We start from the raw sequence: 24174 nt of genomic DNA, 5'->3' as shown, positions 1-24174 counted from the left end.
AATCTTCTCTAGTGTTATTGGGGGAGAATGGGTGAAAAGGGAATTAACTACCCCTTGTGTGCCCAATCTGCCTTCTACCCTGAAGGACGATTAGATTGTGAGCTCCTTGAGGGCAGGAACTGCCTTTTGCCTTTCTTTGTATCCCCAGTGCTTAGCATAGTGCCTGGCACATAGTAGGTGCTTAATAAATGCTCATTGACTGATTAACTGAATGTGACAACCTGCAATGTCCTTAGAGTCTAGAACTAAATGCCATATGCACATTTATTATAAAAGCTGAGTGCTATAAGAATTTCACTGACTAAGAGCTAAGCACTCCCCAGAATCACAGAAGTCAGAGCTGGAGGGGCCCTTAGGGATTATCTAACCCCACCCTTTATTTTAAAGACCAGGAAATGCAGAGAGGATAAGTGATTTGTCTACAGACCCACAGGTATTAAGTAAGAGAGCTATGTAGGGCTAAAGTCAAAAGCTCATTCTAACTCTCACATAGATAGAAAAGCAAGCCATTGAGTCCAACCTGGATCTGACCATTACAACATCTCTGGCAAGTGGCCCTCCATTCAGTCTCTGCTTGCAGCCTGCAGGAAAGGAGACATTGACGTCAACATCTTTCCCAATCCTGACTCTGCCATTCTCTAAGTTAGGTGTCATCTGAAAATTTGGTAAATGTGCCATCTCTGCCTTTATCCAAATCATTGATAAAAATGTGAACCAGGGGGCAGCTAGGTGGCACAGTGAATAGAGCACCAGGCCCTGGACTCAGGAGGACCTGAGTTCAAATCCAGCCTCAGACACTTGACACACTTACTAGCTGTGTGACCTTGGGCAAGTCACTTAACCCCAATTGCCCTGCCTTTCCCCTCCAAAAAAAAAATGCGAACCAGGCCAGGGTCAAAGACAGATCCTTGGAGCCCTGCACTAGAGACCTACTTCCCAGCTGACAGTGACTCATAGGCGTGGATAGAGCATGAGCTGGGGACGCTGGCTAACCCTAGGAGAGCTTTGCTATTGGCTCTTCTTCCTTTCAGAGTCATTTTACCTATGGGCTCTCTCTGTGGGCCAGTGTGTTGAATATAAATGACTATTCTATGTTAAAGAAGCAGATAGGTACAGTGGATAGACCACTGGGCCTGGAGTCATGAAGAGCTGAGGTCAAATTCAGCTTCTGACACTTGCTAGTTGTGTTACCCTGGGCAAGTCACTTAACCACTGTTTGCCTTAGTTTCCTCACTTAATAGTAATAAGGGATAGTAACAGCTCCTACTTCATAGGGTGTTATAAGGAACAAAAGAGATAATCTTAAGTGTGTAGCACAGAGCCTAGCATATAGTGAGTGCATTATCAATATTTATTTCCTCTCTCTCCCTCCCCATCCTAGTTGTGGGTGGGGCTGACATATGCCAAGGACCAAACAAACACCAGGTGGAGGAGGGACACACATGATTCCCTCCAGTTCTAGCTTATGGCCATATGACTTCTCTGCACTTTTCTCATCTAGAAATTGAAGTTGTTGAATCTAATCATTTGTAAGGTCTCTTCCTGTTTGAAATCCTATAACCACACAGGCGTGCAGAGATGAGCCATATGTGCTCTATACACCCAGCCTTTCTCCCTCCCTCTTGATTGCCCTCTTCTCCAAAGAAGTAAAGAGTGAGAAGGAATGAGGGCAGAGGAAAAATCTTGATGGTGTTTGATTCCTAAAAGACAGAAGTATATTAAACAGTGGTTTTTAATGTAGCTGAAATCCCACACAGAAGATAAACATGAAAAAACATTTTAAGTAAGTTGTAAACTTTAAAAAAGAAAACCTCACTAATTATCAATAATTACTTGAGTAGACGTTGTTATTTACATCTGTCTTTTAGAGTCTTCCCTTTTCTGATGGTTTTTCCTGATTACCTCAACTATGTGGGAATTCTTTTGTTTCCTATTCCATAAATGTTTTATTTCCATTATTAGGGGCTAGTAAGGGAAATGATGCCTTGAGATCCTACTTTAATGAAGTATTGAGGTTTTATTTATTTTTCTGCTAAAAATCTTCTAGAAAGAGCCCTTGAACACACCATCTTTCCTTATTGGCTCAGACTTTTCTTTGAAGTCTCTAGTGTTTATTATGGTTTCTTGGCTGCCGAGAATTGAAAACCCTCTCCTATATCCCTGGTCGCTGCTCTGTGCCAGGGCTATTAATCTCTCACATTCCTGTTTGCAAAATAGGCCCACAAATGGAAAAAGAATATTGCATATTGCTACTTAACCGACATGCCAGCCCATGTGACGAAGCTCTTTTGTTGGGCCGTACCTCACATCTGCGCTCTCCCTCTTGAATGCCTGGTCTCTCTGGTCTTGTGTTAGCATGGTTAGCTATGATTGCTTCCTGCTTTTGACATGATTAGAAAAGCAGCTGAGTCAGTGACAGCTGATAGTGGTTTGGTTGGGGCCAACTGTTGAAATCCCACAATTCTAGCCTCCTTCCCCTCTCCTTCCCCAACTCCTCCTCACTCTCCAAACCTCTAACATTTGGTTCCCTTTGTGCTGTTTTTGATGAACCCTGGACCACTTTCATAATGGTGGAGATCCTAATGGTCACAGTCCTATTCCCAATTGGTGTAACAGTAATGTTGCTTGCCACTACTGTGGCTTGTAAGACCAAAAAACAGCAGCACACAGGAGGGCTGCTAACACAGATTCTTTGACCTGCTTTTCTAAGGAAAGCAACTTTAAGGGGTTAACAATCTCAATTTAATCAAACATACATTTATCATTCACTTAGTTCAGGGGGAAATGCCAGCACCCTGAACTTCAGAGCAAATACAAACAGAAATTATCAACAGAGACAATATAAACAGAGCAAACACACACAATTATCAACAGACAGGCCTCTAGCTGTCCGACCATTACATATTACCAGAGAGAGAAAGGCACCAACATCTGGGTTTTCAAAGCTGTGGCTACATCATCCGGTCAAATAAGTCTCATAAGTCTCATCTGGTCAAATCACACGAGTGAGCCCCAAAGCAAAATGCTAACCTCAAGTATATATATCCTTTTTAGGGCCTGAAGGCTTCACACCTAATCAGCAAAAGGGTATAGGCCTGGGGCTTTATACCTAGCAAGACTTAGTCAAAGGTACTTGATTACTTTAGAATTCTAAAAGAGAAAACAGTAAAAAAAAAAAAAGTCCCATCCTAATTATAGATAAGGTTGCCATTCTGGCCCTGAGGTTCAGAGGCCTGTATCTGTTTTCTTCCATCTCTCCTAGTGAAGTACCAACAGAAAGGGAACCAGGTTTTCATTTGTCAGAGAGAATTGTGCAGCTGCTCAAAGCACTGGCTGATAGTTCCGTTTTGCCTCATGAAAGTAAGGCAGAGAGGCAGTGTTGTAAAGAGTCTAGATTTGAACCTCAGATCTGTGGCTTGGAATTCTAAAAAGAGAACTAGAGGAAACTTTAGATAAACATCTTATCCAACCCTCTCATTTTACAGAAGAAAAACTGAGACCCTGGGAAGTTAAGGGACTGAGATTAAGGAGCAAGTAGCTGAGCCAGGATTTGAACTCTGGTCCACTGACTCCAAATTCAGTACTGCACAGGCTGTCATCCATTTATGCTGGAAGGGACTAAAGTTACCCTTCTTGATGTTTTCATATCATTTTGTCTGGATGACTCTATCTCTGACTCTCCCGTATATTAGTTAGTTACTGTGCATGTATTAGATTGTCAGCTCCTTGAAAACAGGACTCACACATCTCTATATTTATAGGTCCTAATTCAGGTCTTGCACATAGTAAGCAATGTCAAATTTCATTGAAATTCTAGTGACTTCATTCTTGGGGCGCTGGATCATAAAACACCACTGCTTACTCGATCGTCCTAAAAAAAATAGAGCCTGACCATGTTGCCTTGCCCACACCTCAAAATTTCTCATGTTACCTTCCTCATACCTCAAAATTTTCCATGGCTCCTTATTGTCCTTAAGGATAAACTGCAACATCTTCGTCTTGGCTTTTTAAAGCCTTTTAGAATCTGTCTCCTTTTCAGTCGTATTTCATAATATTCCTCTGCATGAACTCACTATTATCTTTCTTCCTTTCTATTTGTATTGTCATGATAAAAATTCTGGACCTCCATTGCAGCATGTGCACCATTTCATCTTCAGCCTTTGTGCCTTGGCATGCATGGGCTGTCCTCCACATCTGGAATGCCCTCCTGCCTCACCTCTGCCTGGTTTTCCTCCAAGCTCAGCTCAGGTAGTATTTCCTATGTGAGGCCTTTGGTGGTTTCCACAATCACTCGAATTCTTTCTTTAAAAACAGACTTAGTATCATCAATCTGTACATAAGCCGAATATGCTTATAGATGTGAATGAAGCTCTTTGGGGGTAGGGACTTTCGTTTCTGTCTTGGCATCTCCAGTGCCAGATAATAATAATCAGCTAATAAATGTTTTTCTAATTGGATTTATTGAACTGAAAAATTTTAGGGAAATGGGACAACCAATCTCACTAGAATCTTCCAAAAGAAGTTTTTAAAAATTTTCTTTTGAAGGAAAAATTTATTTTGAAAGGTGACAGGATGGATGAAATGTTAAGCTAAATTCTGGGTACTTGGGCACCAACCCAAAACATAGGAGGAAATGGAGGCAAACAGGAAGATGTTAATGTCTGCTCTGTTCTGGTGGTGACTCCAGAAGTCCTGTTGACATCCAAGTGTTGCAGGAATTAAGATGAGGTGGGGTAGGACTGGGTGATCTATAGCTCTATTCTTGTTATCATCGGTCATATTGTGTACACTGGGAGCAATCCATTTTTTCAATGGTAGTTCTGTGTAGACAGCTGCAGGGAAGACTGATGGTCCTATTGGTGTGCTCTGATTGAAGAGGGGATAGATTAGAGGCAAGAAGATAATTTAGCAGGTCATTAAATAGTCCTCCCAGCAGCTACACCCCAGCTCAGCCCACCCCAGCTGCAGGGTACAAACCTCTTGGGGTCACACAGTGCCCCTGAGCATGTTTCCTCCTGGGCCATCTCCAGTTGTCCTGGTGAATATTAGGTCACTGCATGCTCTGGAGGAGACCTGCACAGCCCTCCCTCACTTAAATCAAAGTCAACTGCAAGTCATGTCATCATTCCCTTGATGTTATGTTCCTTTTCGAGAACGAAGGATAAACACACAACAACAACACGACCCATCTCCAGGAATAAAAATCCCTTCTTATGGCTCTGGACCATACACATCAGAAGTCTTTCTTTCAAATTCTTAATGTCTTCCAAATATCTGGATCACAGTCTAGTGATCTGCTGTCCCTGACATAACTAACCCACTGCTTTTTTTTTTTAATCTTCTGGTCAAGCTAGGTGGCTCATTGGGTAGAGCCCTGGGCTTGAAATCAGGAAGACTCATCTTCATGAGTTCAAATCTAGCCTCAGACACTTACTAGCTGTGTGACCCTGAGCAAGTCACTTATTCCTGTTTGCCTCAGTTTCCTTACCTGTAAAATGAGCCGGAGAAGGAAATGGCAAACCTCTCCAATATCTTTGCCAAGAAAACCTCAGATGGGGTCACAAAGAGTTGTACAGGACTGAACAACAGCGATGTGTCCTTGCCTATGTCTTTTAGGATACTTCTCAATAATAATAATAACTAGTATTTATAAAGTGCTTTAAAATTTGCGAAGTCCTTTATAGATGTTAATTCATTTGATCCTCACAACCCTGTGAAGTAAGTGCCATTACTACACCCATTTTAGAGATGAGAAAACTGAGGCACAGAGAGGTTACGTAATTAGTTTGGGATTCCAATGCCAGTAAGAGACAAGATTCAAATGCAGGTCTTCCTGATGCCAAGTCCTGCATTCTATCCACTGTACTACTTGGCTGTCTATTTCCTGCATACAAGTCATTTTTGCTAATGCTACCATGCTTGTGTGCCTGCCACATAGTGTAGTGCTTCTTTGCTCTTTGTCAGAGGCTTAGCACAGTGCTTTGCACGTGGTAGACACTTAATAACGTTTATTGATTGATTTATTGATTATTGATCCACATTCTCAGGTCTTCATAGACACCAGTATCTGAGGATTTGTGGAACCTCCCGGCTTCGTCTGGGAAATATTGAGAATAGGGGCTTTTTTTTATCCAGGGGTAGCCAGCCTAATTTCCTCCTCTTCTTCTGCTCTGGGCCCAGCTCACTGTCCATCTGCCAGTCCCTAAGCGTATTAAGGGTACTAATGGATGAACTTACAGGACTGCGAACCTAGCTTGTTTTAGGTGGTTTGGAGACTTAGAGAATTTCACAGATTGGTCAGTAATAACAGGCCTTCATTACAGATGAATTTTAATTCACATAAGAGAAAGTATCAGGCCTAATTCTAAACACCCAAAGGTAAGAACATGATCATAGGATCATAGATCCAGAGCCAGAGAGGATCCCAGAGGCCAATCTATTCCAACCTCTTCTTATAGATAAAGAAATTGAAGCCCAGGGATGCTTGATAATTTATTCGAGGTCATCAGTATGGGTGGGATTTGAACATGTCATTAGACTCCAGAGTCAGAATTCTTTCCCCTATACCATACTAGAGGTGGAGGTAGGCAAAGAAAGAAGGAGTCAAATCTCACCTACCATAGAGAGGTATCACTAGGTCCCAACTTTGATAGGGACCCAGGAAGAAGACTATGAGAGGCTATCATACAATCCTGGCACCCAATTCATTCAAGTCTCATCATCCAGTTTTAGTTCAATATTCTGTTTCCCACACTCCAATGCAGCTCAGAGAGCCAAGTAGTGCCAATGAGATAGGAAGAGTCTCACATAGACCTGTCTGATTGATTTCCCACCTCTTGATGTGAAGGTGCTGGAGATTGGCTAGCAAGGTTCTCACTATACCACATAGCAGAAGTTTCTACATGTGGAGGGGTCCAGAAAAAGGCACAACAAAAATGCCAAATGGGAGGAGTGAACATATCTGCCTGTCACAAGAAAGTTACACATTGAAACTGCCCATTCTTCATCAAAAAGTTCATGGTCCTCTGGTTAAGAACTCTTGTCCTATAGTATTCCACAGCTTGATACAATCAGCAAAGAGCCATTCACAAACAGGAACATGGGGAAAACCTCACGATCTATAAGGAATCCTCCTTCCATCTGGACTCTGGTTTTGATATTCTCCATGACAGTGGTCAAACAGCTCTATCAAGTATGCTCCTCTCTATTTTATACCTCACTTCACATAAATAATCCAAGGATTTTTAAAAAGTTATCTCTATGTTTATATCCGTTAGGGAATATTGGATGATATACTCGTGGGAAACACTTTGAGAACTTTAAGTCAAAATTTTTTCTACAAAGTCAAGTGTATTTGGGGGAGGGTGTGTAATTAATAAACAATCAGTATACCCCAACCTTATGTTTTTATGCTTAGTCAATTCTGTGACCAAAATGACTTGGCTTCTATAGAAAAATTACTTGTGAACTCTCACCTGTTCCCTTCTCAAAATTTCATCAAGGATACCTTCAATATGTGCTCCGATCATTTTACAGAAATGAGGAAGATACACAGCTCAGTAGTTGCTAAATGTCCTATGAACTCCGTTCTCCTGCTAATAATATCATCCATGACCTTCACAGTTTTTTGGGAAATATCTCTTCTTTGTCATACCTTGAAAACTCAACCCTCAAGTGCCTTTATATTTACTCTCAGTGTAGACTTGCTCCATGTATTTGTATGCAGTGACTTCCTCCAATGTAAATTAATTGCCACAACAAGGAGACTAAAAGAGCCCAGAAAGTTCCTTAGCAAACGTTTAACTTACTTGTCAGATATACATAGGAGGCTGCCAAAGGCAACACCACAATTGAATGTAAACTCATTTATGAAATCTCATGAAGAAAGATGATGATCATGAACAGTATTGTCTCATACAACTCAGAGAAGCAGCGGAGAGTAAAGCCAATTTAATGAAAACTTGGCAAGATACCCACCCTAGCACAGTCATCCCAAAGGCATTCAAGGTTAAAAATGAAAGGCAGACCACAAACAGAAGGGAAATGGAGATTTGCAAAAGCCATTTTAATAAACTGTTTTCTCCATCTAGGAGAGCAGAACCATCACACTTGGACCCAAACATCACAGTCCCAGATGAGCTTCATAGGAGGTAGAAATGGCAACAGAGATGAGAAAAGCAGCTGGATTGTACCAAATATATATAGAGGAGATCTGTGCTGGAAGCAATACAATTATGAGGTCATTGAGAAACTGAATGATACACAAGGTATCTGAAACAGAGAAAGATACCAAAGGCAAGAAAACACATTTTATACCTTAATCAATACCACAAAAGGGGCAGCTAGTTGGTGCAGTGGATAGAGCTCTGGTCCTGGAGTGAGGAAGACCTAAGTTCAAATATGACCTTAGACACTTACCAGCTGTGTGACCCTGGGTAAGTTTGCTTCAGTCGCCTCATGTATAAAATGAGCCGGAGAAGGAAATGGCAAACCACTCTAGTATCTTTGCCAAGAAAACCCTAAGCGAGGTCACAAAGAATTGGACATGACTGATATGACTGAACAGCAACAATACCACAAAAAGGTGACCAAGAAAAAGAAAATCAGTGACTACTAACCTATCTGTATATGTTCTCATCTATCTTTATGAGTCATCTATACCTGAATAGGGCATGTTTCATGAGAATATTAGTGAGGAATAAGCAGGCTTCAGCAATGAAAAAATTGGGTATCTTTACCATTTAACAGTTACCGAGGACATAAGATGTCATTACTCTCATGTTTGTTGTTAACATAAAATAACGACATTTGATTTGGTAGAAAAAAGCACGATGTAACAGACATAGTAAAGTGTCTTACATCCGTACATCAAACTCATCCAAGATTCCTTGGAAGATACAACAACAGAAATAACACTGCCGAATGACTCTCTGATAATGAAAATCACGTAAGGCATAATAAAAACAGAGACCTGTATGGCCAGCAAAGGTGTTTGGCACAAAATCCAAATTAAGGAGGGTTTCTCTGTGAATGGTGAGTACTTCGTGAGGCTCTTCTTTGTGGATGATACTGTGTTGATAGTATCAACTCTCAAAACATTGTAGATTTCAGTAGAAAAAAAAATTGTAATCACCCAAAGAAGTTTGGCCTGCTCATCTACACTGGAGAGGCCACATAAGGTCTATTGTCCAGATTTCAACATACATCTGAATGGACACCCTGTAGAGCTTGTCCAAAAGTTGGTTGGTTGGTTGGTTTTTTTTTTTTGTTTGTTTTGTTTTTTTTTATTTAAATTTATTTAATATATTTAGTTTTCAGCATTGATTTTCACAAGAGTTTGAATTATGAATTTTCTCCCCATTTCTACCCTCCAGAATATAGTATTCCAAGCCTTTCCATCCCTTAATGTAGAAGCTGCTAGATCTTGTATTATCCTGATTGTGTTTCCACAATACCCAAAATGTTTCTTTCCCTTGCTCTGGGAGCTCTGGAATTTGGTGACAATATTCCTAGGAGTTTTCTTTTTGGGATCTATTTGAGGAGGTGATCGGTAGATTCTTTCAATTTCTATTTTACCCTCTGGCTCTAGAATATCAGGGCAGTTCTCCTTGATAATTTCTTGAAAGATGATATCTAGGCTCTTTTTTTGATCACAGCTTTCAGGCAGTCCAATAATTTTTAAATTATCTCTCCTGGATCTGTTTTCCAGGTCAGTGGTTTTTCCAATGGGATAGTTCACATTGTCTTCCACTTTTTCATTCCTTTGGTTCTGTTTTATAATATCTTGATTTCTCATCAAGTCACTAGCTTCCACTTGCTCCAGTCTCATTTTTAAGGTAGTATTTTCTTCAGTGGTCTTTTGGACCTCCTTTCCCATTTGGCTAATTCTGCCTTTCAAGGCATTCTTCTCCTCCTTGACTTTTTGGAGCTCTTTTTTTTTTTATAATTGATTTTTTATTAAACTATTTGAATTTAGTATATTTTTTTATTTTTTTTAATTTTTTTTCTTTATTTATTTTTAGTTTACCACACACGGTTCTACATAGTTTTGAGTTCCAGTTTTTCTCCCCTCCCTCCCCCCTCCCTCCCCAAGACAGCATGAAGTCTCATATAACTGTCATGTATAACTTCGCATTGAATTAATTTGTGCTCTAGTCAAGTCGTGGAGAAGAATTTTGACCAATGGAATGAATCATGAGAAAGAAGAAACAGAACCAAAAAAAAAACAAAAAAAAAACAAAAAAAACCCCCCAAAAACAAAAACAAAAGAGAAGCAGAAAAGGCGAGCATGTAGTGTGCCTCAGTCTGTATTCAAACTTCGCAGTTCTTTCTCTGAATGAAGATAGCGTTCTCCATCGTGAGTCCCCTGGAGTTGTCCTTGCCCCTTTAGGTTGCTGAGAGAAGCGCAGTATGTCAGGGTTGGTCCTCATGGAATCCACATATCTGTGGCTGTGCACAACGTTCTCCTGGCTCTGCTCCGCTCACTCAGGATTACGTCGTGTAGGTTTTCCCAAGTTGTTATGAAGTCTGCATCATCCCCATTTCTTATGGCACAATAGTATTCCATCACCTTCATATACCACAGCTTGTTCAGCCATTCCCCAATTGATGGGCATCCCTTTGCTTTCCAATTCTTGGCTACCACAAAGAGAGCTGCTATAAATATTCTTGTACATATGTATTCTCTAGGTCAGTGGTTTTTCCAATGAGATATTTCACATTGTCTTCCACTTTTTCATTCCTTTGGTTCTGTTTTATAATATCTTGATTTCTCATCAAGTCACTAGCTTCCAGTTGCTCCAATCTCATTTTTAAGGTAGCATTTTCTTCAGTGGTCTTTTAGACCTCCTTTTCCATTTGGCTAATTCTGCCTTTCAAGGCATTCTTCTCCTCATTGGCTTTTTGGAGCTCTTTTGCCATTTGAGTTAGTCTATTTTTTAAGGTGTTGTTTTCTTCAATATTTTTTTCAGTATTTTTTTGGGTCTCCTTTAGCAAGTCATTGACTTGTTTTTCATGGTTTTCTTGCATTATTCTCATTTCTCTTCCCAATTTTTCCTCTACCTCTCTAATTTGCTTTTCCAAATCCTTTTTTAGCTCTTCCCTGGCCGGAGACCAGTTCATCTTTTTCTTGGAGGCTTTTGATGTAGGCTCTTTGACTTTGTTGACTTCTTCTGGCTGTATGTTTTGGTCTTCTTTGTCACCAAAGAAAGATCCCAAAGTCTGAGATGGAATCTGAGTCCGTTTTCGCTGCCTGGCCATGTTCCCAGCCAACTTACTTGACCCTTGAGTTTTTCGTTGGGGTATGACTGCTTGTAGAGCAAAGAGTAATTTGTTCCAAGCTTGAGAGGGTGCGCTGTTGTTTTCAGAGCTATTTCTATACAGCCAGCTCTGCCACACCAGCACTCCTCCTTCCCCAAGAACCACCAGCCTGGACCTGACTCAGATCTTAAGCAGGCTCTGCACTCCTGCTCTGATCTGCCACTTAATTCCTCCCACCAGGTGGGCCTGGGGCCGGAAGCAACTGCAGCTGTAGTTCTGTACCTGCACCACCCCCACTGCCCCTGGGGCGGTGGCCAAACCATGAACTCCTTCCACTCTGTCCCCTGCAGCTTTTCCCACTAACCTTCTCTGTTATCTTTGGTGTTTGTGGGTTGAGAAGTTTGCTAACTGCCACAGCTCACTCATTCAGTGTGCTAGGGCCTGTTCCGCCTGGTTCCTGGTCTGGTTGGTCCTGCCGCCTCCCACGCTGGGCTCCACTCCCCTCTGCTCCCAGTTTCATGCATGATAGACCTCACCCAGTGACCATCCAGGTTGTCTTGGGCTAGAGCCTCTGCTATTCCTTCTGCTATTTTGTGGGTTCTGCAGTTCTAGAATTTGTTCAGAGCCATTTTTAATAGGTTTTTGGAGGGAACTGGGTAGGAAGAACTCACACAAGCCCCTGCTTTCCAGCCGCCATCTTGGCTCCGCCCCTCTGCTCCAGTTGGTTGGTTGTTGTCCTTCATTCTGGAAGAGGATCAAAATGACATCACTATGCTATAGTCAAGATTCAATGTATCTTACTGTGGCTGATCAGAATAATATGAGTTTGGCCTGACCACAGGTCAGGCACAAATAGTCCATGTGAACATTTGGGGTATATACTCCAAATTCTTGCATCCTGCATTTCCTTTGACCTATTTCAATTCTGCTTTCTCATAGAGCCCAGCACCATCTCTGATGTGGCTATGCCATACTGAGTGGTCCTGTGCCAGTGTTTCCCATGTCACACAATCAATTCCACAAGTTTTAAACAGAGACCTTGAGAGTGTCCTTGTATCGCTTCTTCTGACCACCATGTGAACACTTGCCCTGTGTGAGTTTTCCATAAAATAGTCTTTTTGACAGGAGTAAGTTTTGCGTTCAAGCAATGTGGCTAGCCCATCGGAGTTGCGCTCTCTGATACAGAATTTGAATGCTTGGCAATTTGGTATGACTAAGGACCTCAGTGTCTGGTACCTTATCCTGCAATGTGATATTCAGAATCTTCCTAAGACAACTCAAAAGGAAGCAATTCAATTTCCTGGCATGGCGCTGGTAGACTGTCGAGGTTTCACACACATACAGCAATGAGGTCAGCCCAATGGCTGTGTAGACCTTCAGTCTGGTAGTCAGTCTAAAACCTCTTATCTTTCCTTTGGAGTCTCCCAAACACTGAGCTAGCTCTGGCAATGTGTGCCATCAACTTCATTATCAATCTGTACGTCACTAGAAAGTACACTACCAAGGTAAGTGAACTTATCCACAGCATTCAGAACTTTTTCATTTGCTGCAACTAATGGTTCCATGTATGGATGGTGTGGTGGTGGCTGATGGAGCACCTTGTCCAAAAGTGCTACTATCTGGGATAGTCAGCACAGACGGACAATAAGCTAGGACCAGAATTGGGCAGGAGGAGAAAAATCTGGATTGATATCAGGAAATTGCAAAACTGTTTTTACTGATCACAAATTTGCCATGAAAACATAGACCCATCTTTTCCATAATAATATTTTACTGTTCTTATTATATGGTAGCAAGTTGTGGGATACAACTGCATCCAAAAGACACATACTAGGCAATGGAGAGCCATGTGGTAGGTCTATGTAGGCCACAACAAATAAAAAATAAGGAATTCTGAAGGAGAATGGGAATTAAGGAGTTGTATGACAGGAAGATAAGATGGTCTGGGAGACAGCCAAAGTCCTCACTAGTACCCTGCAATGTTGAGAGAGTGTAAGGAAGGTGTTAGGGAGAATGCTCACAAGAGTGAGCCACTATGGGAAAGCATGGATGACTTGCAATCCACATCATTGGAGGGACCTTTGGAATCAATGAGATCTTAGACTTTTTTTTTGGAGGAGGGAAGACAGGGCAATCAGGTTTAAGTGACTTGCCCAAGGTCACACAGCTAGTAAGTGTGTCAAGTGTCTGAGGCCGGATTTGAACTCAGGTCCTCCTGACTCCAGGCCAGTGCTCTATTCACTGCACCACCTAGCTGCCCCATTCATAGACTTTCAATCTGCAACAGATGTTGATCCTTAAGCTCCAATTGTCTTCCTATGTGTTCTCCTAGGATAGAGAAAGGAATGAGAACTAGATGGGTGATTTTATTGGTTTGGGGAACTCCTAGAGGAGGCAACTCCCTTTACCAATACAGATCAGCAGCTTCTCTGCTGCCTTTAGTCTTTGGGAGTCAGCCCAAGGAACTGAGAGGTTAAGTTACTTGCCCAGAGTTGCACAGCCAATATATTCAGAGATGAGACTTGAAGTCATGTATTGTTGGGTTTGGTGCTGGTTTTCTGTTTACTGCTTTTTTTGAGATGTGACTAAGGTCCAAGCCAGGCAGCTGTGGTTCAGCAGTACCTGCAAAATGGAGAAACTGAGGTAACTAGTCCAATGCTATTAGTTGGTGAGGTGCTTTCATAAACATGACAAAAATCAAAATGGCACCATGGGGGGAAAATCTATACTTGGATTCAGAAGACCTGGGTGCCATTCTTGGCTCATGTGCCACATTACATGTGTAAGTATCAAGTACATGTGTAATACAGGAACTTTTACAAGACGAATATTCAAGGCATAATTACAAATATCCAAACATACATGTGGGAGGCATAATCCTCCTTCCCACCTGCACCACCTCCATGTTGGGGGAATAAAAGAGGATTAGGCTCACAGTTTGGCTCAGCTCCCAAAGAGCACAGTCCCAGGTCCCCTCAGGCTTGAGACCACGTACCCTGGCTTCTTAGGGTTTCCATGTTGGCCCAGCCCTGTACTATCCTGCCTACAATCTTAGCTCCAGGGTCACCAGGACTCAAATTCCCAGTCCTTTGTAGATCACTTCCAGTGTAGTTATTCCTTCCATAATGTGGGGGTTATGGTGCAGCACCCCAGGAATATGGAAAATCTGTGTAAAATTTTTTGACCCTCCCTTCATACCAGAGAAGAAGTGTAAATTAAAAGATAAAATGTTAATATTACACAATGCTATGTCCATATTTTAAGGATTTCTGAGTTTCTAAACTTTTTCTGTGTCACCTGCTGGCCTTTGCTTTTTGTCTACAGCTTCCATAAAACTCCTCCCAAATTCCCATCTAATTTCTTATGTTGACATGTGATATATCAAAACCACAATGGGCAAAGTTGAGATGTGGAAGGGAGAACTACTTGAAACTGAGGACAGACACCATAGAACAGGAACTAATGCTCCCAGACCTACTTCTCAGAGCTGGGGTTAAAAAAAAGGAAAGCAGGGGAAAAGCAAGCCCCCCTCCTCTTACCAGTTCAGTTTGTGGTATCTGTGGATTCAGAAGATAGGAATTATTTAAAAAAATGTATGTTGAAAAGATAGCGGAGAGACTGATTTGGTTTCACCATTTAAAAAGATTCAGGCAGCCAATTAAGGAGGCTACCCTCACCCAACGGGAAAGGGATACAAAAGGCTCCATGTTGGAACTAGACTTGCCTACACCAGCCTGAGGTTGCACATGTATGACCTCAGGCACATTATTTGAACTCTGGCCTCAATTTATTATGTGTAAAATAAGAGGACTGATCTAGATTTCTTCAGAGAACCCTCTCAGGTCTAGATCTATGAACTCATTTCTCTCAAGTAGTTGGAAATATGGGAATTGACATTGGTCATATAGAATTGGGATACATCCGTAGAGAAATAATAATTGTAAGGAAGTACGGTACAGACATAGAAAGATAAAAGTCAAGCCAAAATAGCACAGACCAAACTCCAAATTACCCGTATAAACAAGCTATAGGAGCTTGAAGGAGGGAATCTCAAAATCAGAATATCAAAAAATGGAAGAAACCTCAGATGCCTTTATTAAATCCATAACTGAAAAAAAATTCTCCTATAACATACACACAAATAGTCAATCAGCCTTTGTATGAATACTTCCAGTGATGGGAAGCTCACTTCTTGTCAAGCCAGCCCATTTCACTTTTGAACAGTTCTAGTTTCTAGAAAAGATTTTCCTGATATCGAGACTAAATCTGCCTTTCTGTGACTTCCTATCGTTTCTACTTCTGCCCTTTGGAGCCTTTTCTGCTCTACTACACTTTAAATCCTTGGAAATGAAGACAGCTTCATGGGGGATATCTTGGGTATGAAGAGAGGAGGGGGTTTGATGTTCTGGGCAGATGTAACATCTTGGTTCTTCCTGGAAGGAGGCCCGAGTATATGAATACATTTCCATAATGGTACCTTCTTATGGGGGACAGTTTCAATATCCTCTCCATGTTCTGTGCCAGAGAAGATTCACATACTGCACATGTCAAAACTGCCCAGCAATCCCAGGATATCTGAAACCTAAGTTTTCTGCTGAGGGTAAAATGTGGGTCATGCCTGCAGTTGCTAGCTCCATAGGAGTCAGTCTCCCTCTGTCTCTCTCTCTCTCTCTCTTTCTCTCTCTCTCTCTCTCTCCTGCTATAGCATCCATCTGCTGATTTATGCAGAGAGGAACATCAAAGGAATGTTAAGGGTGAGAAAAACAAGTGCTAATAGATTCCAAAAATGCAGCAGTCAGGAGTGAGTAAATGCCTGGAGAGCTGGCCAATTCCACAGTCCCTGGGGAAAGGGGGGAGGGGTTGCCAACCTGAAGAAAGAGCAAGAGAGAGCCCCTGGGTGAAGGTCTGTCCCCCTTACTTTGATCTGGGCTCTCTTCACTATAAGAAGTCGCTTTACAAGGCTTGTGGTTGCTGCCCACTCCGCCTGAGCCACTTGTCCTCACCTAATAGGTCAGGAGTCTTCCTCTACCATCTAGGTGTTCTTAACCATTTTTGTGTCATGGAGCCCTCTGGCATCTTTTAAAAGACTACGGACCCCTTTTCAGAATAATTTTAAATTTACTATATTATAATGTAATTTTCAAGATATATTTAAAAATGTTCATAGACTCCAGGTCAAGAACCCTTGTTCTAGATCTCTTAATAGAAGCGACATAGTAGTGGATACATTATACATGTTGTCTCCTTCATAGAATGTAAGCTCCTTGAGGGAAAGACTACTTTATTTTTGTTTTTATATTCCCATATAGTGGCTACTCAAAAGATTCTCATTGATTGATGGCTTGATCTAACGATATGGCAAAAGGTGCAGGATTTGGAGTAAAAGGATCCAGGTTCAAGTCATGGCTTTGCTATTTACTGCTCATTCATGTAACCTTGGGCAAATCACTCCTCTTTGTGTGTCAGTTTCCCTCTCCATAATAATGAAGAGGTTGGAGGAACTCTGAGGTCCCTTAACTTGAAGGTCCCTTCAAACTTTATACCTAGGATCCAATGATTGCATCGAGAATGCAGAAGCACCCAACGTGTCCATTGATCATTCCTCACTGCATGGCCAGCTGACTCACTTGAAGCCTTATGTCTGGCTATAAGTCTGCATCCCCAGTTTGCTTCCTCCTCCTCCTAATGCTAAGGACAGATCCCCAGCCATAGCATGTCCACAAAGTAACCAAAAGAAATGGGGAGAATAAAAGTCAAGGGGAATGGCTTTCCCATCATATAATCTTGTTTTTGTTCAGTTGTTTCAGTCATGTCCAAATCTTCTTGATGCCACTTGGGGTTTTCTTTGCAAAGATACTGAAGTGGTTTGCCATTTCCTTTTCCAGCTCACCTTACAGATGAGGAAACTGAGGCAAACAAGGTGAAGTCACTTGCCCAGGGTCGCACAGCTAGAAAGTATCTGAGGCCAGATTTGAACTCAGGAAGATGAGTCTTCCTGACTCCAGGCCTGGTGCTCTATCCATTGTGCCACAAAGCTGACCATCATATAATCTACCAAAATAATAATCTCTCATAGCAATGTGCACTATAAATTGTTTTCCTTCTTTTAAAAATCTTTCTAGATTTCTAGAACTAGAAACTAGACCTTAACACCATCTTTGTACAGACAAGGAAACTGAAGCCTAGGTGAGTTACGTGACTTACCCAAGGTCACACAGATAGAAAAGGTTAGAACTCAATTCCTCTGAATCCAGAGCTACTTCTCTTTCCCCTACACCTGCTCCTCTAGGCAAACTTAGCTCTGACCCTTCTTCCATTGTCTTACCCACCTTAGAGAAGGCAAGTACTTCTTCCTGGTACTCTCACTATGGTATACATAGGCCCTAGTCAAAAAATGGCACCTTCTTTGTAGGAGCAGGGAATGAATTATGTTTTGGGATGGTTTAAATTTAAGACTCATGGGTCAACTAGTAGCTCCTAACCAACAAGTTAGGAACTTTCTCTGTAGATCGATGTTCTGGAAAATGATTCAGATTTCTTGAACCATCCAGACTCTAGAGCAGGAATAGTTTCAAATTAATGAATTTTACAGGAGCAAAAATGATTGTGCTGGAAGAAAATATAGAAAGGAGAAATGAGAGAAGAAAAGATTTACTGGCAGAGCTGAATTGTTTCTAAATACCCAATTGACCCGACTGCTTCCATTGGATGCTTCACATTTCTTGACATAGTGTAAAGAGAGATGTAAACATTTACAATCCAAAGTTCAAACTCTTGCTCTGTTAATTACTATCTGTGTGACTTTAGGCAGTTCCATTCTTTGGATCTCTGTAATGGGGTTTATTGGCTAGATTCCTTCCTTCCTGTCTTTCTTCTTGCCTTTTTTCCTGTCTTTCTTTTTATTCCTTCTCTCTCTCTCTCTCTCTCTCTCTCTCTCTCTCTCTCTCTCTCTATCTATCTATCTAGATAGACTAAAAAAAGACTAAACCTTAATCCCATCTCACTCTGAGAGATCAGACCATAATAGGTCCCAGCCCAAGCTCCACTTAATGGCTATATTTTGGGCCCTTCTGGCTTAGGGCGAATGTCAATAGTAACTATTTCTCTTTTGACCAGCAAGCCTGAGGGGCTTCCCCTCCCAGTTTGATTTTTTTTTTTAATTGAATGGGCTGGGCCATCCCTGGACTCACTTCTTAAAGAGACCTATTCACTGAATGGGCATAACCTCACTCAAAGTGAGAAACTGAAAAGGCCTTAGCCTAAAAGGGCCAAGGTCTCCCAATGCATCCTGGGCAATCTCCAGTCATCCTGGTGAATATCTGATCACTGGACCCAGATGGCTCTGGAGGAGAAAGTGAGACTGGTGACCTTGCACAGTCCTCCCTCACTCAAATCAAAGCCAACTGCAAGTCATGTCATCATCTCTCTGATGTCATAGTCCTCTTCAAGAATGAAGGAAAAACACAACAACAATGGGGGTTAGGATCTCTGGACGATGGTTATAGTCTTTTCCATTCCTAATTCTTATGGTCTCCCATCCCCTGTGATGTAATGTTTCCCTATGGGCACTGCTATCCTCCCACTTACCCAAGCCCTCAACCTAGGTGTCATCCTTAACTTCTCACCTTACCTAGCCAATCAGTTGCCAAATCTTGTCACCTCTAACTTCACAATCTCTCCAGTATATGTCTCCTTCTTGCCACTCCCAGTCATGCCAGTTGAGGTTTTTAATCATCTTTTACCTGGGCTCTTGAAATAACTGTCTAGTTGTCCTCCTCACCTCAAATCTTTCCCGACCCCAATCCATCCTCTACTCAGCCACTAACGTAATTGTAGGTCTGACCCATGATATTCCCCCTCTATAAACATCAATGGTTCCCTATTACCCCTAGGATCCAATAGAAGGACATCTACTCAATGTTAAGGCTCTTCACTACCTAGCACCTTACTTCCCATTCTTCTCACACTTTACTTTCTTCTACATACACTATAGTCCAGCAATACTGGGCAACTTGCTATTCCTCAAACATAACACTACACCTATCATTTCTATCCCTTTGCACTGGTTGTCGCCCATAATGGATTGCTTACCCTCCTCATCTCTAACTTTTTCCAAAGGGAGATTCCTTTAAGACCCAGCTCAGTTCCACCTTTTCTAATCCCCTCTTGAGCATTCCCTTCTTTTTTTTTTCTGGGGGCCCGGGGCAATCAAGGTTAAGGGTCCAGGGTCACACAGCTAGTAAGTATCTGAGACTGGATTTGAACTCAGGTCCTTTTGACTCCAGGGCCAGTGCTCTCTCTGCTGTGCCACCTAGCTGCCCTTTGAGCATTCCCTTCTAAGATTATCTTCCTTCTACTCTGTGTCTTGTATGAGCCTACTTATTTATGTGTTGTCTCTCTTATTTGTAAAATATGCTCTTTGAAGGCAGGGAATGGGGTGTGTGTGTGTGTGTGTGTGTTTCTTTGTGTAATATAATCCTACTTGTACTGACAAATCAGGAGATGGTTACGTCGCCCCTCAGGGTCCCATAGTATCTGCAAGTGGTTGCAGTGATTCTTCTAATTTTATCAGCTCATGACCCCATCATGGTATGTTCCCCTGATATCAATTGCATAGTGCAAGCCTATATTTCCTCATTATCGATTAACCAAATTGTACCAATTAGCTTGACAAATGGATATGTACTAAAAAGATATAGGAAGAACCCAGGTTTTAAAAAATAGCCTTCTGAACTACAATACACTGGCCCCTCTACATTTTGGTCCCTAACACTAATGGGCTCCAACTTAGCTAGAAACATTTTTTCTACTTTCAAATTCATTGATGGGTTGGTAGCATAGCCAATAGATGAGTTCGGTCCTTTGCTTTCAGGAAATGAGATCTTTGCCACAGGGTTGATTCGTAGTTGGACAGGTTCATGAAGGTTGCTTCCCAGGGCTACAGCCGCTGTGGCTACTATCAAACTCAGCTGGTAGCCCCAGCCTTTTGAATGTCACAAGGTCATTCCATCTCCAATCCATTTTGATTTAAGAACACACATCTTCGACTCCCAAACCAGTGGTCTTTCCACTTCCCCAGACCACCCCCCTCAGAACTAACTCTTTTAATGTTACGTTACTTTCACATTCAAAAATAATAATTACTATTGTTAATAATACTAATGCCGTGATTAGGACTGTAACAATCGTAGCTATGTAAGCACTGGGAGTGAAAAAGCAACACATTCCTTAAAATAACTGATGAAGCTAAATCGGGAGGTGGTGTGATCATCACCGAAGACAGATAGGGAGAAGAGGGAAATGACAGCAAGATAGAAATGTGGCTAGGTAATAATACAGAATCAACCTGGGCAGTTATTAATGACAGCTGGAGGAAGATTGGAGCAAGGGCTGATGGAAATTCAGGAAATAGAAATTCAGTGAAACAGAGAAGTTTGACAAAGCATTAAGGCAAGGGAGAGATTTACAGGGTGTGAGTGGATGAGCACTCAATGCAACATGGCAGCTAGACAAGGAGTCAGGGGCCCCATCCTTTCGGCCCTCACCACACTACCCCAAGTGATGAGCAGGTTTCACCCAACAGCTGGTGGCAGCTGGGGGTGGTTGGGAGTGCATCCGGGGATGGGGAGGGGGGTGCTGAGGATAACACCAAGGTAATATTGGCAAGTAGCCTGGCTTCCAGAGCCAGCTGGTGGCTTGAGATTTCCACTGACCTGTTCATTTAATAGCTGGTGTAACTGTAGCCTGTCTTGGCATGCTTACTATTGGTAAGGAATGACTGGTCTTGGGCACTGGAGTCAGTACAGTGGGAACACTAGGAAACTGGGGGCTTTGGGTGTGGAAGAATATATGGGTTGTGATCTATGAAGCAAGGGGAAGATTCCCTCTGATGACTATGATGAGTGCAAGTAGATGGTTGGGGCATTTTTCCTGGAAAGGGATCTCAGAAATTGAGTCCAACTCCCCCATTTTCTAGATGAGAAAACTGAGTCTCAGAGAGTGATCCTCTGCTGTGTCTTGTGATGAGCATAGTTTCTGGGTAATTTAACCATTTTATTAATAAGGCCAGCACATTATTAATAAAAGGATGGTCATATGTTCTTTTAGAAGAGGAGTGGCAATCAACTATGATTAGTCAACACAGTGGGAAGTGGGCTATATTAAAATGAGGGGCTGGACAGAAAGTCTTATCTCTGTACCCAGACCACCCCCAGCCTTGGGCGATCTAGTCAAAGAATGAATATCTCCCTCAAACCTGAGCAGAATGACTATTCCAGCCGGGTGGGGTCCTATTCCAATCTTATTAACAGCAATGTCCTTCAAGAGACTGAACTTTTCAAATGAGAACTTTAGAAGAAAGGGAGAGCTCTGAATCTCCCCAAGTTATTGGTTATTAATAATAATAATAATAATATTATAATAATTAATAATAATAATAATCTCTCAGTCTCATGCAGCATCAACAGGGGATTCTTGTGAAATACACATTGGGCTAGATAGCCTTGGAGGGCCCTTCCCAGCTCTGAGATTTGGGGATTCCTCCTCTTGCAGGGTGACTAGAGGGAGGAAGAGTATTTGGGGATGTCAACATTGGCTCAAGCTGTTCCAGAAACCCCAGATAATCTGCACCAGAGTTAGAGATGTAAGGCATGGGAAGGGCTATGCTCAGATCCAGCTTCAGATTTTCTACCTGAATGTTACCTGTCTCTGTACTCTTGCACTGGCCGTCCCAGATACCTGGCCTCTATCCTCTGCTCTTCCCCCTACTGTCCCTTGTTTTAAAATCACCCCAAGTGCCATCTTCTACATGGAGCCTTTGCTGATCCTCCCAGCTGATAATACCCTCCCTTCCAAAATGAAAATATTATCTATCTGAAAATATGTATATATGTATGTTTATATATAATATACATATCTCTCTCTCCCTCTCTGTGCTTCTCTGTCTCTGTCTCTCCCTCTCTCTCTTTCCCTCCTTTCTTCCCTCCCTCTCCCCCTTTCCCTCTCTATATGTCTCTGTCTCTCCTTCTCTCTCTCTCCCCCTCTCTCTGTCTCTCTGCCTCTTTATATCACTTCCTCTCTCATTGCCTTCCTTCTTCCCTCTCCCTCCCCTCTTCTTTCTCCTTCCTCCTTCTTTCCCTCCCTCCTCTCTCTCTCTGTCTCTGTCTTTCTGTCCCTCTGTCTCTCAACACACACACACACACACACACACACACACACACACACACACACACACATTGTCTTCCTAATAGAATATAAGCTCTTTGAGGGCAAGGACTGTTTAATTTTTGCTATTATATCGCCAACCTCCAGCACAGCCCAGGACATAGTAGGTACTTAAGAAATGCTTGTTGAATCAACTGGAGAAGGGTGCTGAGGGCAGCATTGGCCATTAGAATCAGAGAACACCAAGAAATGGTAGATCATCAGTCCCCAACTTACCCATCAAGATTAATTACTTTGGTTCCCTGCATTGGTGAAATTGAAGCTATGTACAGTAGAACATGCTAGAAATACACCAAGTTTCTTATGATCTTCTTAGAATGTTCAAAGATTTGTTTAAATTGCTTTTGTTTCACTAATAATTAAGCATCTGTAACTATTAGAGGAGGGCAAGTAGAATGGTGACCAGGTCTTGAAACCACATACAACAAAGACCTATTGGAGGAACTGGTGATGTTCAGCCCAAAGAGGAGACTGACATGGCATATGAAGAACTGGCACGTGGAGGAAGAAGTAGGAGTGTCCTCTGCTGTTCCAGAGGGCAGAAGTGAAAGGCAGCGTGGGGAAGTGGAGGGAATATGGGACTGGGAGCCAAGATGTGGATGCTCTAATTCCAGTCTGACCATTGGCTAGCTATGTGATTCTGGCCAAGCCAGGCCTCCATTTCCTCATCTATAAGATGGGATAGATGATCACTAATACTCTTTGATTCCAAGATAATGAGAGGCAGAATTTCTCTCAATATAAGAAAGAATTTGTAACTGTGAAGAATGGAACAGGTTGCCTGGTAAGGTGGTGAGATCCTCATCACTTCAAGCATTCAAATAGAGGCTGTCTCACCAATAGTCTCAATCAGTTAATCAAGCAAACAAGCATTTATTAACTACCTACTATGTGGATAGTGCCAGGTCTGGAGTCTCTCTTCCTGAGTTCAAATCTGGCCTCAGACACTTAACTAGTTATGTGATCCCAGGTGTGTCACTTAACCTAATTTGCCTCAGTTTCCTCATCTATAAAATGATCTGGAGAAGGAGATGGCAAATCACTCCAGTGTCTTTGCCAAGAAAATCCCAAATGGGGTCAGAAAGAGTCAGACCCAACAAAAAATAACTGAAATACTATAATACTCTTTGCCCAGACATTGTGAGGTGTCCCTGGACTGGTGGATTTAAAGACAAAACTAAAAAACAAAAACAGTTCCCTGTCCATAAAGTGCTTGTAATCTATAAAGGAAGGACCTATATAAATATGCACCCATATAAATGTCTAAAATATACACAGCATAAATGCAAAGTAATGAGGTGGGAGGGCCAGCAGCAGCTGGGGAGAGTCAGGAAACACTCAGGTGGGAGGGAAGTGGTATTTGAGCTGAGAAAACTCAGGGCTCTAAGAGTTGGAGGAGAAGGGGGGCTGCGTTCCACGTGGAGAGGGGGAGGAGAATGTCCTGAGCAAAGGCACATTAATGGGAGACAAGTGTCATATGTGAGAAACAGCAAGAAGGCTGGTTAGGTTGGATCTGAGGCTTCATGAAGGAGGGTGATGCAGACTAAGGCTGGAAAGATTTTTTGGAGCCAATGAAGAGTTTTAAGTGTCCGAGGCCGGATTTGAACTCAGGAAGATGAGGCCCAGTACTGCACCACTGATAACAATAACACCTTCCTTCTATACCATATGCACATGCATAAGTATGTATGT

The 24174-nt window shown here is 42.1% G+C and overlaps 1 protein-coding gene across 1 annotated transcript in view; it reads left to right on the top strand.

The window, feature by feature from the left end:
• The window catches only part of ENPP6 (ectonucleotide pyrophosphatase/phosphodiesterase 6), a 156413-nt gene that overhangs the window by 120268 nt on the left and 11971 nt on the right, over nt 1-24174 (top strand). The gene's annotated exons all lie outside the window — the stretch shown is intronic.

Source organism: Trichosurus vulpecula, chromosome 6, assembly GCF_011100635.1.
Source record: "Trichosurus vulpecula isolate mTriVul1 chromosome 6, mTriVul1.pri, whole genome shotgun sequence".
In the NCBI taxonomy this organism is placed as follows: Eukaryota; Metazoa; Chordata; class Mammalia; order Diprotodontia; family Phalangeridae; genus Trichosurus; species Trichosurus vulpecula.
The sequence above is the reverse complement of the archived record's forward strand: the minus strand, read 5'-3'. Positions and strand labels throughout refer to the sequence as shown.